Source organism: Lagopus muta, chromosome 1, assembly GCF_023343835.1.
Source record: "Lagopus muta isolate bLagMut1 chromosome 1, bLagMut1 primary, whole genome shotgun sequence".
Lineage (NCBI taxonomy): Eukaryota > Metazoa > Chordata > Aves > Galliformes > Phasianidae > Lagopus > Lagopus muta.
This window is the reverse complement of record NC_064433.1, coordinates 88,511,601-88,531,243: the sequence shown is the minus strand read 5'-3', so window position 1 is coordinate 88,531,243 and position 19,643 is coordinate 88,511,601. Positions and strand designations below refer to the sequence as shown.

At 41.6% G+C, this 19,643-nt stretch overlaps 1 long non-coding RNA gene across 1 annotated transcript; it reads right to left on the bottom strand.

The window, feature by feature from the left end:
* Positions 1–9,089: 9,089 nt before the first annotated feature.
* LOC125699312 (uncharacterized) lies at positions 9,090–16,862 on the bottom strand. The gene is made up of 3 exons (XR_007379517.1): positions 15,909–16,862; positions 13,832–13,993; positions 9,090–10,519 (listed from the first exon to the last, which is right to left on the bottom strand). It is a non-coding gene; the product is annotated as an uncharacterized LOC125699312 (long non-coding RNA).
* Between the last annotated feature and the right edge of the window lie 2,781 nt (positions 16,863–19,643).

The window sequence follows — 19,643 nt, the reverse complement described above, 5'->3', positions numbered from 1 at the left end:
TTTCCTGTTCTTCCTTTGCTCAGGATTCTGCTTCCAGCCTGACCTTTTGTTGTGGTTTGAACAGAGGCAAAGGGGAAGAGAAGGGAGGGCTTTCTCAGGTCATAAACTTGTAAAACGAATCCATGAGGAAGGTGATAATGAGCCAAATTAATTCCTCCAAAGTAAATACTAAAAATACGCGGGGGAGAAATTTTCTCTGAGGTTCTAAGAACACCCTTACCAAGATCCTCCTTCTCATTCCAGTTTATCTCCTTGAAAAATTCCTTGAACATCATGAAGACATAATCCTCTTATTAACTGAAATCATGTAAATACTTTTGCTTGTTTGCTTCTTGTGGGCAACAGGCAATAAGATGGAAAATAAAAGGTTGTTGTCCTTTTATTAAGAAATATTAAGAAATATTTCGCACAAATAATGTGTGAAAATACATAGAGTGTTCTCTTTTTTTCCTCCTGGTGTGATGACTGATAAGCTAAGTTAATGCATACTGCTTTTGTCCACGATGAGTCTATGGAAATAACAAATGCTGAGCAGTGACTGACCATAGTCAAAATAAAAACATTCTGTTCATGAGTAGCTGTGCACGACTGCACCAGGCCAAGCTTTCCTCCCGTCACTGGCACAAGAACACGATTATGCTTCAAGCTCAGGGAAAGAAGATAAAGAGGAAGTAAGGATCAAAGTGTCATTTGAATTTTGAGGAGAATGCTCATGCAGTTCTTTTGCAGCACTCATTTCATTGTAGTTTGGATATCATGCATCTGCTCCTGCAGCTCAATACTCTGAAAAATTACATTTAGCATTGTCTGCACCAAGAGATTTGCAGAAGCAAACAGAGAGGCTTCAACATGGTTAAAAATTCAGACCGCAGTTGAAAAGGAAGAGAGGATCAGTTCTCAGTGTGCATATAATGCACCAGATTCTTTGCAGTTAATGGAAGGAAGTCAAGCTTCTTCATCTCTTACCCTGGCATAGTTCCAGTTAACACCAAAGTTTTTATCGGATACACGTTAACCCTGCTACGTTGATAATGAAGATCATTTGTTATGCTTGTTGCACACTTGTCTTCCACCCATCATGCACTCTACTGTGCCCCAGAATTATGCCCATGTGACTGAGAGCTAAAGGAGGCCAAGCACAGCTGTGAGAAGTACTGCACAGCCACCAGCTGCAATGCTAAAAAAAAATCTGAACATGCTGTGTTCCACTCTCAGATCAAGGCCAAACCATGGTTTAAGAAGAGGTCCTCAGAGATCGAGGGTTGGTTTGGAAGATGAGATTTTTGTAGATCAACAGGAAGCACCTCGTCACCTCACTATCAGATGTGACAGTATAGAAAAGCAAAGCACCGGAGCTTACAGTTGCTTTTTTTTTTTTTTTTTTAAATCAAAACCACTGAAAGTCTATGTCTTTTGAAGTAAAGAAACAAAAGGTGCTGACTGAAACTGCCATTTAAGTGCAACATCTGCCACTTTAGGCACAAATAATCCCATCAGGTCAACAGTTTTCATAGTCTTTTGAAAGAAATAGAAGAATTGATATTTTTCCCAGTGCAGATAAACTGCTCAGTGGATAGAAGGTCTGTGTACCACGGCTAGTGGGCATGGTGGTGATGGGTTGACAGTTGGACAAGATGATCTCAGCAGTCTTTTCCAATCTTAATGATTCTATGATTCAGTAATTTCAAAAAAGGACTTGCATGTTCATCCCAATCACCCAGTGCCCCTCTCAGTAATGTTACACATGAGACATCACACCTAACAGCAGTTGTGTTAAAGCCCAGTGGATGGACTTTGCACACTGCAGAAAACAAATAGCTGTAACCTGCTTTATGGGGAATGTACAACACCTGTGCGCCCTCTGTAAGACATGGTCTGATAACCTCCAGTTTTACCAGGTGATTTGCTACTTCTTGATTCTCTTTTGCTATTTTTGTACTGAATACGTTGCATGGGTACAGTCATACAAGAAACCCAAAGAATACAAAGCTGGGTGTCTGTCAGTTAGACCCACACACCCAAAGGAAAGGAAAAGAGTAAAGTCTGTGGAGCTGAAGGTCTATTACTTACACATAGTAATTACTATGTTGCATCATGATCCAGCTGCATTCTTTTTGTATGGGAGGCAGATGCAGCTGTGGTATCCAGTTCCTACCTCCCAAAGTAACCTGCATAGCACATAAGACCCTTACAAGCCTCGATGGAAGGAGTGGGCTCTTGGGCTGTAAACACATCAAGTCTCCTAGTTTCACTTTCTTTGTTTATACCCTCCACCTCTGAATCTTGCTTGTTTATGAGGCAAAAATAAAGGTAATCATGTGAGGCTTACTCAATTGTCAGCTCTTGGTCCCTAAAGTCTATCAGATGGGACTGCTCTTGGCAAACCAAACACTTTGCCATATTATCAGGTGAAACAACAGCTTGCCAAGCCCCGCTTCTCTAATTATCTGTTTTTGCAATATTTTCACCCACATCACCACAAATATCCCAAGGCCCATTTTGCATTGTAAGGTGAGCAGGCAGTGAGGTGAGTGCAGAAAGAAGAGTTACAGCAATAGTTACATGAAATCTGAAGTTTGCACTTCTGTGAAAAAGGCATCACCTTGCATCACTTGGTTTCCTGCTGTTACCCCCCTAAAAGAGTGTGCAGGCTGGATGTGGCTCAGGGCAGCCTGATCTAGTGGTTGACAACCCTGTCCGTGGCAGGGAGGTTGAAACTAGATGATCATTGTGGTCCTTTTCAAGCCAGGCCATTCTGTGATTCTATGAGTCTATAAATGATAGGAGTCTGCCCAAAGAAAAGTCTGCCCAAACCCAAAGAAACATGGTGTACAGTGTGTTTGTTCTTTGGTTCTCCTGAGTCACTCCTCTTGGGGCATGCTGAGACTGCACTGCAAGCACTGCTAAGGCCACGTCCTCTGAAAGAAGAGGGGTTGCACAGACTGATGGCAACATGGGATGTTTTGAGATACAGCACCAAGCTCCACACCGCGACATTGCTGTCAGCTAGGACATTCCCACCTTCCAGACAAGTGCTAATGTTTCCTGGGTCTCCCTCTATCCCACATCCTTGTCAGGAACAGGGAACACAGACCTAGAGCTGAGCTTTGGCACCAGCCCACACCACCAGCCCATGTGCACAAGAAGGTTGAGGGGAGAGGCAAGTATTCATTTCCATGCCCAGCCTGCTCTCCACCCTGCTCCTTGCAGCAGGTTCCCTATTCTGTGATCTCCACAGCTCTGCTTCTGTAGTCCATTTCAGATCAAAAATGCCATCCCAAAGATAACAGGAACCAGATACAGGAAGAAGTGCTCAGATGGTGCCAGGAATGAGTCAGGCGGAGGTCTTGGAAAGCAGGAGAGGCAGGAGAGGGTGCACAGAATAGGGTTCCCAAGGAAGACCACCAGAGCCTAGAGGACAGCAGAGCTGGCTACAGAGCTTTATATGGAACCAGCCTCGTCCCCTCAGTACAGACATTGATTTGCAAGATGAACAACCCTTGGTTTTGTGTGAGTTTTAAGCAACAACTACTATTTTCAATGAAAAAAAAAAAAAAAAAAGAAGCCTAAAGAAAATGCTTAGGAACCAGCTGAACCAAGCCCTCAGGCTGAATATTTCCAACTGCAAGGGTCAGTTGGTAGTGGCATGCCATCAACATCATACATATCCTTTCAGTTTTACATAGGTGATCTTCCCATGCCCTTTTTACATTCCTAACAACAGCAATTCACTACCTAGCCTGAACCCTAATTTCAAATTCTTATTCCCTTTCCCGCTTCCCATAAGTACACACATCTCCAGGAATCTCCATGCTATAATGGCATGGAGCTGCATCAGCGGAGGGTCAGGTGGGAGATAGGGACAGGTTCTTCACCAGAGGGTGGTGGGGCCCTGGAACAGACTGCCAAGTGGGAATGGCTCAGAGCTGCCACCGTTCTAGACACCATTCTTAGACCTTGGGTTTGGATTTTGAATGGTCACATGTGGAGTCAGGAGTTGGAGTCAGTGATCCTTATGGGTCCCTTCCAGCTGAAGATATTCTCTGATTCTGATTCTATAGTTACTCTAGTAGGATTAAATAAATGGGGAAAAAAATCAATACTGGAAACATTGTTAAGAGACTTAGCTTCTAACTATTATGAATCTTGTTTTGTGAAACAGAGGACTTCATATTATCACAAACTTGTATAGTTAATTATACATGTTTTGTGTGATTGATTTTAGTCTTCATATTGAGAGGTGATTCACTTGGTCACTTGAAATTTGGAGCACAAAATATGTTGGGCATGAAATGTCATCAGCCTCATCTGGGAGTGATCATTTTGCGCCAGTTCTAGAGTAACATTTCTGCCTTAAGTTAGTGATGTGGCAGGTAAATTTGCATCCGAATGGCTTTTACTTACAGGTAAACCAAATTTTCTTTGCAGATGAGAGCATCCTTTACTTCTTTCTATCTGAAATTGTGGCTTATAATATCTTCTGTGGACTACTTGCCAACCCCCCCCACCCCCCAGTTGGGGTAGCATCCATAGGAAAGCACATCTACTGCATGCATAACATTTCTGCAAGCAGCCAGATGCATTGACATGTATCTAATGATGGAAAGATGGAACTGTGACATATTTCATCAGATCTCAGCATCATTCACTTCAGTATGGCCAGAATCTGTGGAGCTACTTCATCTGATACCTGCCTGTGAGTAAGTGTGTATGTCTTACAGTTAGCTGTTCCTCAAACAGAGCTTAGGAAAATCATAAAACCACTGCTCAGATTTCTGGCTGTAGTCTCAGAGATTGAACAGATCACATTTGTTTTCTGTTCTCTAACCTACACTAGTACAATTTCAGTCTTGGTTTAAAAATATATATATAAAAATAATTTAAAAAGGCATTGTTGACTTTCAGTGTGCACTGGGAAACTCAACTCACCTACTTTTTGGCATGTGTGGATTACGGTAAGGATGGTGAAGCAGAGGTGACACCTGCTAAATCACTCTCTTCCTTTTTAAAGCTGTTTATCAATAAGAAATCCTACATGTTGCAGATGTAACACCATTTTCACAAATTCTGCAGAAAGGCTAAAACTTTATGGAAATATCATTTCCTCTACATTTAGTAACATGACATAAAATAAAAAAACAGCTTTTAGCTTTCTTTGTTCATGCCTTAGTCATTGACAGCCGGGGTTTTCTGGAAGAAGTGGTAACTTCAGTAAATCCTCTATTTTCTCAAGAAAATCATGAAGCCTCTGTCACAGTAGGAGAGCAAGAGGAACACTCAACTAATGAGGACTGTGGTTACAGAGGCACTATCAGCACCCCAGCTGGTGACGTCACAGTTGCCTCAAATGGTTGGCTATCATGTTCAGAGGCTGAAAAACCCGGTGATCCACCAAGTTTCCTTTTCTCTGTAGTCTGGCAGCAGACTCTACTAAAACACTGGTCTCACACTGGAAGTATGTGATGGGAAGTAATGTGTGCTTTGATTTTAGACACCCACTTTTCTCGATGAAACAAAGGTTGAACAGAAACAGCATTCGGTGCCTGTGCAATGCTCTCATCTTCCAGTTTGGTTTCTCTTCTCTCTTGGAAAGACTTCAGAGATGTAAGCCTGTGAAACAGAAACAGATGACAAAACAGTCAAGAAAAACTGCAAAAGTACTCTGGCTGACCTCACATTAAGGAAGAGGGTGCCAGGAAGCAAACTCAGAATAGAAGTGAACAAAAGTAGAGGAAAAATTCTTCCCTGAAATCCTGTGGAACTCATGTTTCTTTGCAATAGTTGCCTAGTGATAAAGCCCTTGCTGAAGTGCAGAGTTTCACAGAGATATGCAAGCTGATAAATGCACAGGGAGAGATTTGAACTGTGTCACAGAGGTGCAAGTCTTCTTTTCTGCTCTTCTGATGAGTTCTGCAGCATCTGTTTGTAAGAGAATACTCGGTATCAGAATTAGCACAGCTGCATGTTTCACCAGTACAGAAAGCCCTGGGAACTTTTTCCCTAGTAAAAAAGAGAAGAAATGTAGCTCATTCTTGAAGTAACTTTTGTAACACATAGCCTGACATGTACAAAAATGCACTCATTTCATACATAGGAAATATGAGCATTAACTGCCTGGAAATTAGACAATTTCTGGCTATCAGTTCCAATAATGAAACAAAACTGCCTTCCTGAAAGCCATGTGCACACATTCTTGGCTCTTACACTAAATATGATACATCTATTCTTGAGAAAGTCACTGAGGCCTATGCTTAGGATCTCACATCTGAGTGGCAAGAAGCCCTCTGGTCAGCACTTCAGCTGGAGTCAACTTCAGAAGCACATGAGAATGCTCAGGGCTGGGTGCTTTTTAACACTCCATTTTTACATCTCCATCTGTAAAATTAAGGAAACCACTTATTTATAGAGTAAAAGAAAAGAGAAAAAAAAAGTGTAGGAAAGAAGACATGACACAATACTAAAGACGCTGCAAGCAATGCTTTCTCTAACTTGTTTTTCAAGACCTTTGGTGATGGACATTCCTTTGTCACTCAAGCTCATCTTTTCAATATCTTATCATGACAACAAATAGAGATTTTTCCTTAACTTAAAGCCATTACTTCTTACTGTATTTCAAGCTGGCGTAGAGAATATTTACTGCTATACTCTCTACAGGTGCACATTTGAAGACATTACATTTCACTCTAAACTAAATGACTCCAGATCTTTCAGCCCATCCTCAGACCCACCAACAATCTTGATTCTGTTCTCTGTGCTCTCAGATTGTTTGATGATGGTCTTCAGGCACAATACCTGAAAACCCAAAGTTGCTACCTTGTAAGATCCTATTTCTCTGGATCTGCAAACGTCTCTCAAATAATTCCTTATTTATTGTTTTATCCATGCTAGATAAAAGACTGTGAATTCAAAGATTTGGAAACAGAATTCTTGCTCCAGAAAACAGGTATTACGCTAGCAAGCTTTGACTATAGTATATAAGATCAATTTTAAAGCCATAACATCAGTGGAGGTATGGGTTGTGAAAATCCTTCACGCAGAGAAAAGCCAATTTTCAAAGAATATGCATTTATTTTGGCAGGAGTTATGACAGTCCTGAGCTGCTACGGGCAAGAGGTCTTTGTTCTGGCCATAACAGGACACATCCTCTCCACTTCCTGGCAGGTGTAGTAAACACCTGTGCCTTGAACACCTGCATACTGACTCTTCATAGACAGATGTCCTGTCCCCAGGGAGGTGCCAGATGCTGCCTTGAAGTGAGCAGGGGAAACCACCTGCCTTTCTACACCTCTGCTGCTAGATGTGCTGATTTTACTGGGAGTGGAGGGCAGGGAGAGCAGAAGACAATACAAATTAACAAGACATGTCAATCTCCTGTTTTTGCTTTATTTCATTACCGTGAAGGGTAAGGTGGAAAGTACCTGGCTTGTAAAGAACACTATTGTCTTTCATTTTCTGCATGGGTGGAAATTTTGGATGAGTGTGTCTAAGCACTTTATTTCCTCTGGGAACCCTTCTTACAGCATTAAAAACCCTGATAATCTGAAATGGCTTGCAAAAACAACACCCTGGAGACTGAAACTGGGCTGGATTGCTTTCTGTATATAGTGAATAGGCAGCACTGAGTGTCAGTGGCTGAATGCAGATGAAAGCTCTTCCCAAAAAACAAAAAATAATACTTGAAATCAATTCAGCGTACCACAAGTGTAGACAAAGAACAACTTATTCAGTTCCAGTGAATGGGTAAATAGGAGACCTAAGTGTTAGGCTAACCTGCTCACCTGCAATTGTGAGCCAGATTTTCTCCTATAATACTCAATAGCACCCAAGTTCACCATCCTAGACCAATAGTTGTCACCAGATAGTTACGCGAGGGTAAATTCTCACTAAAAAGGGCAGGAGCTCTGGGGTCGCTTGGCTAGGAGAGGGCAGAGTGCTTGTAGTGCTTCGCCCATTTCCCCCCCGGAGCACACAACATCCTGCCTGTCTTCCGACCATCTTTTCTAATGCCACAAACTGCTGGGTAGCAGCAGTAGACTGGCAGAAGACTAACCACTAGGTGGCAGGAAGCGGCAGGGATTGAGCACCAGCTGCGTCCAGCTAGATCCCCATCTCTCCCAGCCTTGTGCCCGCTGCCAGCCAAGCAGTCCTCATTTGTCTTCCTAAATTCAATCGGCGCAACTCCCACCCAAGCACAGGAACAACCCCCATTACACTCAGCAACCCTCAAAATTAATTTCCTCTTTCTCTTTTTTTTTTTTTTTTTGGATGGGACTGTGGGTGGGAAAGATATTTTGGGTGTTCCTTGAGTCTGGCGTTGTGTTCTCATACTGCTCAAAAAAGTCATGACACTTATCTTAAAGTGGGGCATGGGAGCTATGCATGGACAGAGCCTGATCTTTTGGGGAAGAGTAGGTGCTTTTTTGCAGTTCTTTGGAAGACAGGATGACGTGCCACCACCAAAAGTGGCTTTCATTGATTAAGAACAAAACAGAACCCACGTTCCTTAAATTACATCCTCAGTTGCTCACTCTTTTGTGCCTTCTTCTCTTTCAGGACTGCATGTCCAAAGAGAAAAGCCCAAAAAAACTGTTAAGTTTCTGGGCTAGAAAGTTTACTCAGATCAGTTTTTAGTACTATATGTTGGAGTAACATTTATATTTGAATTTTTGACACAGTAGAACACCAAACACAGACAGTGGTGACCAATCCATTTTACAGTATGGATTGAGTTTCAAATATTTTCTCAAAGTATATGTTCTTCAATTACTCTGATGTTAGTGAAAGACCACGCCAACTAAAAATTCATATTCAAAACAGAAAAAGAACAAGATTCTTCTTATCCATGTCCCTGTTAACTTCTACCTTTCCTGACTCAGAGAATCCCTACACAAGGAAGAAAAATTGCCTACTGTACCATCACTATCACTATCCCTGCTTGGGCCTGGCCACAGGAATCCAAGTGAACTGCACATCTTTTACTTTGGTGACTTGTTGGATGCCATAGGTAACCCATCCCAACCCCTATCCTATCCATGAGCTGCCTTCACTGCAAGAAATGCTTTCGGTCAGCTGTCACAAACCGGCTGTTAGCAGAATAGACTTTTTTTGTTTGTTTTCTTAGAAGAGAAAACTGAGTACAGTTCTGTCCAGGGTATTCCCTGCTCCCATTCAGATCCATCTCTGACAAATACAGGGCTTCAAAATGTGCTCACCTTTACTTATCTTCTTTCTCCTTAAAAAAAACAATGAATAATACTAATTAAAAAAAAAAGTCTATATCTGCCACACAGGATATAATTAAGCACTCCTCAAGAGAGCTTGTGCCCTTCCTACAGCATACAGACCATTGCAGACACTTGAAGTGGAGCACGACATGAGTTAATCAGTAACAGGCTTCCTTAAGACTCAAGAAAGAAAAATGAATCACGTCCCAGTTCACTTACTGTTAAGTGGGCATCGGATGAATTGCATCATAAAGAGTGTAATTTACCCCTTGAATGTGAAGAAAACCTTCCCACACACAGAACAGGAACTCAGTGATTTTCCTACAAGTTTCACCAGGGAGTATTTTACTTCCTTTGGTCTGCTGCTATATGCTTATTTTCTGCTGTTCACAGGCCTCCTTTCCAACTGCAGCTAAGTACATCTACTTGGATAAACCAAAGCAGGTCTAAGAAGGATATCTGCTCACCTGATCAATACGCTGGCTCTGAGTTTGATCCATTGAGCCTAGATCCAGGACTAAAGATCCTCAATTCCCATTAATTTGTGGACATCCTTCTACAACAGTGAATAAAAACTGAGAGTACAGTTACCATAAGCTACTGCACAAAGTATCTGCTTCCGCCTCTCAGACACAAGGGAGTGAAACTATGCTGCGGTGTGGTGCCCAGGTGAGTACAATGGATGAGAGGAAGGAGCCAGCACAAAAAGTGGAGGAATCCCCTCTGTGATGTAAAACAGAGTCACCTTCTTCCTGCTGAGCATGAAGGTAGCAGTAAAGGGAAACCAAAGATTTGTATGACTGCAAAGCTTCAGTCTAGCCCTAAAGCTTCAGTTCCGCTGATTTCGGTAGCACGATCACAGACTTTCAGACAAACAGGGAAAAGGAGGATGTGTCTGACATAACAGTTTTCACAGCAGATAAAAGTGAGTACAAAGGTTAGTGGTGGTGACAGACTGGATCCCAGCTTTCTCTTTTGTCACACAGAAAAAAGAGTTCAGTTACAGTTTGTCCCCAACATATTTCAGCATAAACTTTTCCTGAGATGAACTTCTGGTGGATAAACCACAAGGAAGAAAATTAATGATAAAAGAATATTTTTATGGTATTGTGTTTGTCCAAATAAAGAGCACTCCAGGGTAGCGGAAGCAAGTGGAGCAGACATACCACACAGGCCATTGCAACTGCTATTAACCCCTTTCCATCATGGAGAAGGACAATTCCACTATATACGTGTGGTCAGGAAGGTTACGTTCCCAGGCCTGATTTACTGTTAAAGCAGCTCTGTTAAAGTCACTGAAAGAGAACCATGAGAAACACACAAGTGTCAATGTAGAGAGCAAAGGAAAACCATACCAAACCATACCAAAACTTGAACTTAGCCACAGAGCTCCTGCCATAGCCATCAGAGCAACATCCACAGAGTCAAAAGATCACTTAACACAAGTTTTTTTTTTTTTTTTTTTTTTTTTTTTTTTACAAATTACAGAGATAAAGGTGAAAAAGGTGAAAGACAAGGAAGAAAGGATATGAAGAGAAGAATATTTACTCAAGGTACACCAAGCAGATCAGTGCAAGCACAGGAAAGAGAGGCTGAGCCTTTGGTTTGTAGTGGGCATTTAAAATCAGCAGGAGAGCTGAGAAGGACTGGAACATGAAATATCCCACCCTGAATTTACTACTCTGATTCTCATAAAATGCCTTACTCAGAGGACAGCCAGTGCAATGAAGTACAACTTTCCATAAGCAGAAAATATACTTACAGCAATTAACTATCAGTCTTCTTCTGAAGAACAGAAAAATAAATACACTTTATGCCAGGGCCTCATAGAAATGCAATTTGCCAAATACAAAAGAGGAACGCTTATAAATTTAAGCCTGGATATTTTAACAAGATGTCAAAAATTAATCTTCCTAACATTCCCTTACTTGTTTTTTCATAATCAGACATCTTCCTAGCTATTCCTCCCAAAGGAGGGCAGTATTACCAGTTTATGTGTTCCTGATTAACAGCTGCATGAGATTAGATTATCTTTAATTTTTGACTCTTTCTTTCTCTATTTTGCTATTTCAAAATCATAGACATGCCCTATAATGGCTTAGTCTCTAACTTAAATACATAAAAAATTGTTTGGAAAATTGTATATTATCACAGGTAGTGTTTTAACAAACTCCTGGTTTTTAATTAGGACTTGATTTCTTACTGGTTACTCCACCACTGCTTGAATGTCATTACAGCAGCAAATTTCCCATTATAGGAGCCATTTGATACCTTAGAGCACATCGCACATGCAGAAAAGCTGCCATGACCCCATGCAAGATTTGGGCTCTGCTGGCTGACACCTACTGCTCTCCAGGAAACCAAGGCAGCCAGGCTTGACGTGGCCACATCCAGCAGCACCTCTGTTAACAATGGCAGGTAGAACTCTCTGGAAGACTCAAGAACTCTCACTCAATTACCCAACCCAGCACACAGCACTGGTGCAACTCTGGACTTTCTTCAGGTTTACTCAAGGGTCATGAATCAACAACCATAGCTGAGTACAGTGGGAAGGGTATCAGAGCAGGGAACAGGTCATGGGATTACTGGGCCCTATGTCTGGACTTCCAAGACAAACAAATCCTCCTCAGAGTCTTCACTGCCCTATGAACTTCCCCAGAGAGGAATAATTAGGATAAGGAGAAATAAACATCATTAGTGTCTTCTGAGACTGTCCAGAACTTGCAAAGGTCTTTGGGATAGCAAGGAAAAACAACACAGCTTTTGAGGTGCCAAATAGAGGTTTTAACATTCATAGTTTAAAAAAAAAAAAAAAAAAGTTTTTCTTCTTCCATTTCATCTACGCTTTCCCTGTATTTGTTGTAAATGCATATGTATGTAAATGCATATTTATTTCTGACAGGAAAGGTGCACGTGTGGCAGATGAAAGGACTGCATTCAGGGCATGATGCACATGAAGCAATGCCCTGTAATCATCACGGCATCGGGGGACAGTGTGTCACCTCACAGTAATTGCTTAACTTCTTTGAAGCCACAGGCTTGGGCCCTGCCAACAGACACAGGCAGAGAATGAAGACGCAAAAGGACAGGTGGCACTGTCACTTGCATGAGGCAGCTGGGACACAGGTAAGCGTCACCATATACCTGGGGTTTGAGATTGAATGATGCACCTCAGTCTGATATTGGCCTGCTAAACTGGGCTCAGTTTCTCAGTGTGGGGGAGCTTGAAAAATCTTCAGCAGCACAGAAATAGCATTTTTGTCCAAACAAACACAAAAGGCATTTGCAGCTCTGTCTTGAAAATTTCATGCTCTGAAGTAGTCCATAGGAGAAAGGATGCTTAGGTCAGTGGCATCTGCCTACAACATTTAATGTGATCATCATAAGTGATATTTTGACTTTTTTTTTCCATAGAGCGTACATTAAAATTTCTCTCAGAAAGTTGAAAGAAGAAAAAAATGTTTTCTGATGAAAAAGTACTGTTTTTTTTTTTTCCCCCTCCAGTTCCAGCTTTTAGGTCATTAAGTATAAAAATATTTCTGAAAGATTGTAGGAATTCATTTTGCCTCTATTTGAATAGATACTTTATTAATTCATTTGAAAAAGCTACTTTTTAAGCTCGCAGGTTTTTTTCCACACCCATCAGCACTCAGCCCGCAAAATCAGCTAGCTGTTATTTTAGGAGTGGTTACCTTGGTTAAGGAACAAACAAGAACTTGAGGGAAAGGATAGGGCACATTGGGCTGTTTGGTTAGCAAGAAATACCATTTCTGCATCATAATAAAATCTCCAACTTGCTCCATGGTCGCTCATGCTCCATTAAGAAAGAGAAGACAAAGGTAGGAAGCCCTCTCAGTCTGATTGCACGTTACTCATTTCCTCAGGTCCTTCACAGTAGCACAGCAAACACCTATCTGTGTTTGTCCTTGATAGGAAGAGGAGGGAGGAGGAAGTGGAAGGAGAGGAGGAACAGGGGACCGGAAAGCATGGGCTTTAAAAGCACTGGGAGCAGTGGAAATGACTGAAAACCACATCTGAAACAAACAAAACTAGGCGTGCTATCTACATCTAGTCTTTGAATGAGGGAGAGTCCCATGGGGAAAAATGCAGACTGAGACTTTGCTCATTCACATACCAAAGGAAGCCAGATATAGATAACGTTTGTAATTGAGTCTATCATTTATTTCTTAACCTCTGTTTACATAAAGGTATAAAGCTGATTTCCCTATTATTTATCCTGTTATCTGGGCAGCCTCCTTCTCTTAGGACCTCCTTTCCGCTTTTTAATACCAAGGGCAGATGCCACTGGTGATGCCTCAGCCCTTTCCTTCCTCTATGCAATTAGTTCAAACCCTCAAGTGCAGAGGGACTTCACACACCCTTTTCCCATGCATTACCTCCTCCCTGCTAGGGCATTCCATGCCACCCATTCCTCTCCAACTCAGTTCTTGCACACTTTCTGTCATTGTTACCACAGACATGACATCTCTGTGGGTCAGAGAGACTCGTATCATGTAAACATGATGCATTTTGCATGAGGTAGCTCAGGTATGCATTTCCATATTAAAAAAATGGGGTTCTTTGAGGCTGAACGTATTAACACTTACCTGAGCATTTCATGAATAATATTTTAACATTAGAGATGTCTCAGGTGAAGATAGTTCCAGCCAACAGGCAAGAAAATTCTTCTCTTTGGCAGCAGAGTTGAAGCAGGAGGTCTTGCTTCCCTGCGTCTTCCCATTCAAGCACGGAAAGAGCTTCTGCTTCATCTGTGTAATCACACACATGCATATTTTTCCCCATAGATTTTTAAACAAAACTCCTAAAGATTTCTACACTGTTCATCAAAAGGTTGTATAATTGCTATAAAAGTCCTCTGCTCCTTAGGGTCTGTAACTTGAGCAGATGTTTGAATTCAGATCCTTTTTAAACAAAAGCCCACCCTTCATATGAATCTCAGGAGTTAAAAAGCATTATTTTTTTTTTTAATTATTTTTATTTTTACCTCTCTTGCATTAGATCAGTTTTCAAAACTTTCCATTTTGGCAGTATGGCAGTAGTACAGTAAGCACTCCATGCAAGTACTTTCATGTAAATAACAAATGGACAGAAGACATAACCAAGAACTGACACCCAACCTGCCTGAGCTTGGTATTTTTGAACTTTAGCCTCTAACTGGAAGACCTACTACAGTGGTTCCTGCAAGCAGGTGAATGTTATCAATTTGCTTAGGAGGCACTAGGTGTCCAGTAGGTGTTCCTGCAAGCAGACACAGTGAAAGTCTTCAAAAAAATCATTTACCTCAGGCAAATTAGAGTATAGTCTCATAGGATCAGCTCAGAACCTCTGAAATCCAGTCTAAATCATACTGCACAGCTATACAGCAGTACTACAATAGTCCCTCCACCAATGTCTGTCCTCATCTTTGTATGAGTTGAACAATAGATCCAGGTAACATAATACCACAAAATGAAAGATGGATCTGTTTTATGCCAGGAATTAACACTTAGCTTAGCCTTGTCCCACCCCATTAAAAAACAAACAAACAAACAAAGAAACACAAAACAAACAAATAACAAACCAATCAGAAATCTTATTGAACTAAAAATGTCAGTTTAAAACCCAGCAACCACAAGCTCTACACAAAATGAAACATCAGGAAGGCTAAAGCTTAAATTGTCACCGCAGGCCTTTATCCCCAGAGCTGAGAGACTACTTGATGATACATGTTATGTACATGCTCCCACAGCCATGGGATCTACAGATGTCTCTGCAACTTGACTTATGGAATAAGACAGCATCTTTCAGCAAGAGAAGTAAGACTCTGCTTTCTCTTTGTTGTGGCTGATTAGAGAGGGATTGTAGCAAATATGGAGCTAACCCAGAGATCCTGTCACTCTCTTGGCATTTAATATTTGGTTTAATTACGTTGCCGCTGGCAGATCTCCTTCCAACTGCTTAACTCACTATCAGCAGGCTCTATGGAGGGTATGAAGGACTCCTAACATGGGCCAGTCCCACTGTCAGTCTGTCACTATTCCTGGAAGCAGGCAGCTGATGGTCTTCTGAGTAATATGTAGCAAGTTTACATCTTATCTAAACCAAAACAATCTGACAAAAAACAGTAACAGTAGAGCAGCTACTTTTAGCTACAGTTGTGTGTCTGTAACTTTGACAAAACAGGGACTCATTGATCTGTCATCTCCTTATGATCCAGTAAAATGCTAACGCTCTATGCAGTTTCCTGTAATCCATCAGTTTGAAATTCTTTCCTGAAATATCGCTTGGATAATATCAGCCTGATATTTCTGGAGGCACAACTCCCAGATTAGATGTTGACTACCTTTGAGAGCAACTTGTTGAATAACTTCCTGAACAAAACTGAAAAATCTGGCTTGGTACACAGAAGCACAAAACCTAAGGACTGGTATTATCACCAACTATTATGAACTAAGAACTTCCTTCAGGCTGGCAGGGCAGAACACCTTGCATTTTATACCACATAATGCAGAACAGATGGCACCACTGAGGTGAGTGACTACTCAGGCTTAGCTGGCAGCAGAGGGCTGCTGCAATATAGACTCCAGGTAACCCATCCTCTCCATTTTGCAGCTCTCCCTCCCTATAGATGATAATGATGTCAGAAGTCAAGAAACTTTTGGAAAACCTAATACCTCTGCCTACCTCAATGCAGGAGCTTCCTATGAGAATAGGGAAGGGAGTAGCTGCAGTGCATGAGCCATCACTGCTTCTCCAGGTCTTCAGCACAGCTGCACTCACGTAATCGAAAGAATGTGACACTATTGCAGATCTCTGAAAGCACTTTGATCTTTCTGAAAAAAAATCAATTGGTTTTCTATAAATAATTATTTTCCAGAATACTCCTGAACCCCAGTGAGCACTGGTGCAAAATATTCCCTTATCTTCAAAGCCTTTAAACGGCTCTCAGTACAAAAATAAGACGAAACAGATATATTTCAGATTAAAAGAGAGAAAAAAAAAAAGCACTGGAAGAAATAACAGGAAGAGTCACAGCTTATCACATTAATCTCAGAACTGAGTGTAGAATACTTTAAGATATTGACAGTGGAATGAATAAGCAATGCCATGCTTTTTAATTTGAGTCACTCATAAAACTGTCTGTGAAATATCAGGATGTACAGACTGCAGTTGTTTCCTTTATAGTTGTCATGTTTACAGTAATAGGCACTGGAAAAATAGGACGCCCTTGATTTTGGGGGGGTTTCAAATTGTAAAAATATTTTCTGACCCACTTCCCCCCCCCCCCAAGTCCTCATTTAAAGGGTGAGCTGATAAGTTCACAAAAGCAATGACGTTTACAGGACACACCTTCACAACCTATTTGTCTATTGATAAAAACACAGCATGAGGCCTTCCTTTGACCCTCTACACCCCTCTTCAGTTCAAAGCACTGCTTTCCATTCACAGTCACAGCTGTATCAAATCTGTCCATAAAGATCCATAGGCATCCCAGCAGTACTGCCAAAACGCATTTAATTTGGAGCCAGAATGTGCTTTTCTTTCCACTGCACCATGTCTAACCTTTGAGCATGACGGTACAAAGGCAATGGAAAGTGAACATCCAGAAAGGCAATGAAAAGAGAGGTGGAAAGGAAAAAAAAAAAGAAGAATGAGTATGTGGGTAGTGAGAAAAGTTAAGACACAAGAACAGGGGAGATACAAGATACACAGAAGATAGAGAAAACCAGTGAGTGCCTATCTGTGAATCCGCCCTGTTAATGCTGCTGTATGTTCTCATCCCACCTACACCAACAGCACATTATGGCTTTCCTTCCCCTTCTGTCCTAATTGTTTCTTGTGAGCTAAAACTCAAGGCGGTACATTTTGCTCTTCTGTGACAATCTTCAGACACTCAAGCAGTGAAGGTTAAAAATTAAGAGAAATAACTCAGTTTCCAACTGAGTTACACCCATGTTTACCACCTCTTGTCCTCCCTCCTGCAGTGCCCTCCTGTAGGAAATCAGTAGCAGCTACCAGAAACCCTTAGGAGAAACAAAGGATGGAAGTCATCTATTTAGAATAAGTTTTGCTACTAAAATAAAGCAACAGTTCAGCCTTTACCCTCCCTGTCTGAGCTGGGTCATTATATCAACAGCATTGCTCATAAAGAGCAAGGCAAACTGTGGTTTGGTGGGCCTCAACGTCTTCCTGCCCGACTGCTGGAAAGGGAAAAAAACACGGTGCTAAGAAAGTGGTTTGAACTTTCTCAGGATGTGGAGCTAAGAAGCTCAAGGATCGCTGCCAGATTGTTCTGTGGAGATTATGAAGCAGAAAGAAAATATAAGCTCAAGATTAAGATTCAGTGGGAAGTTTTAATTCCTACTCACATGGGACAAATGAGTTGTTCGTTTGTTTTTAGAGTTAAAGCATAGAGACATGATTTTTAGGGTTTTTTATTTTTCCTGCTGTACACTACTTCAGTCATATGTAGGATGCTCTGAAAGAATGGCTTATTTGTTTCCATTGAAATTACAACAGATACAAAGAGCAAAATAACCATTTGAGAGAGTAAATTCTAAGCTACAAAACACTATTTTTTCAACACAGTCACCACTATTAGCTATGTGTTTTCACCATCTATAAGCAAAAGCCTGCATGCAGTGCTCATAAAAACATGCAGCAGTGGAGGTGACCACTGCCGAAACGAACCACCCATCACCTCACCGTGCTCGCATCCACTGTCTGATCTCCAGAAACATTCAGCTAGAGCCAATGAATGTCATGGATGCAATGGGAGCAAAATTTCTCCTGGTGTGATTTTTAGGGTTTTCTGTTTCCACTTAGGTAGCATGTGCTGTTAGAAGAGGAGTGATTAGTTAGCACTTGGGAAGGAGGAAAAAAATCATCTACTTTTTGGAAGTAACTATATCTGTCCCAGAAGTAAAAGCTGCAACCTAGAAGCTATTATGTGGAAAGGGTCCCAACTAAGAGCACTAAAAGGAGCTGAGTGCAGATGAGAAGCAGGAAGATAAATTTACATGTGCTAGAAGGTACTGTGCCATTTTTCTGCAATGCAGAAAAACACCAACTTGTCTGGAATCAATACCAGAAGCAAGAACCAGCATGCAGGGACACTGAGAGGCAGCAACAGTTAATTAACTGTTCTGCCATGTCAGAGTTCTTTTAAGGTCTATCAGCAAAAACATCAGCATTGGACAGAGCCATAGAATTATCAAGGCTGGAAAAGACCACTTAGATCAAGCAGTACAACCATCAACCCATCACCACCATGCCCACTATGTCCTGCAGTGCCTCATTGACATGGTTCTTGAGCACCTCCAGGGACGGTGACTCACCAGCCTGTTCCAGTACCTCACCACACTTTCAGAGAAAAAGCTTTTCGTTATATCCAACTTGAACCTCCCCTAATGCAACTTAAGGCCATTACCTCGTCCCATCACTGTTACCTGAGAGAAGAGGCCGACTCCCAGCTCACCACAACCTCCTTTCAGGTTAACTGTAGAGAGCAATGAAGTCTCCCCGAGCCTTCTCTTCTCCAGACTGAACAATCCCAGCTCCCTCACTCACTCCCCATAAGACTTGTGCTCCAGACCATCCACTAGCTTCATCACCCTTCTCTGGACATGCTCCAGAGCCTGAGTCCCATTGCTAAACCATACCCCTTAGTGCCACATCAGCACATCTCTTAAATACCTCCAAGGATGAGGAAACATCTATTTCTCTGCACAGCCTGTCACGATGCTAGACCACCCTCTCCACTAATGTCTAATTTCAGCTCTCCCGGAAACAGGTGAATTCATATACAAAACAAAACCCACCAAGGTCCCATGCCAAATCTGTGCACGTGTGGGGTCTCCATGGACAGAGGCTCTCCTACAGTGCCTTGAACTGCAGCTGGCCTCTGACCTGCACTCCTGTCAAATCACACAAAGAATCAGCCCCTTTAGCTTCTCTTGACAAAGTTAAACACCTCCCTGTAATCCTATAATCCTTCATTAATCCTGTAATCATGCTTGCTACTTCCTGTAATCTCTGTCAATAGCCCAATACTTTTTGGCATCTCAGCAATGGAGGGCAGGCTAAATACCTCTATTAAGTCTGAGGGAACTACCACCCAATGCTCTGAAGTTAAGAATGAGAAGTAAAGACTGTTTTCTGCTCTGCTTGTCCTTTGAGATCATTCTTCTTCCTTACAAATAAGAGAAACTGCAGCTACTCCATTTCTGAATAGTTGCTGGTTTGGAAATACCAATGGAAAAAGAAATTCATATAAAATCCAACACCTACCTGAAATCCCAGCACAGTTTATTTGGTTTGTTGGACATTTTAATTACTGTAATTGCTTTCCTTCACATCAAGGCAGCCAAGTGGTAATGTAAAATGCTGATTTAGTGTTATTTGCAAGCTATCCTTTAA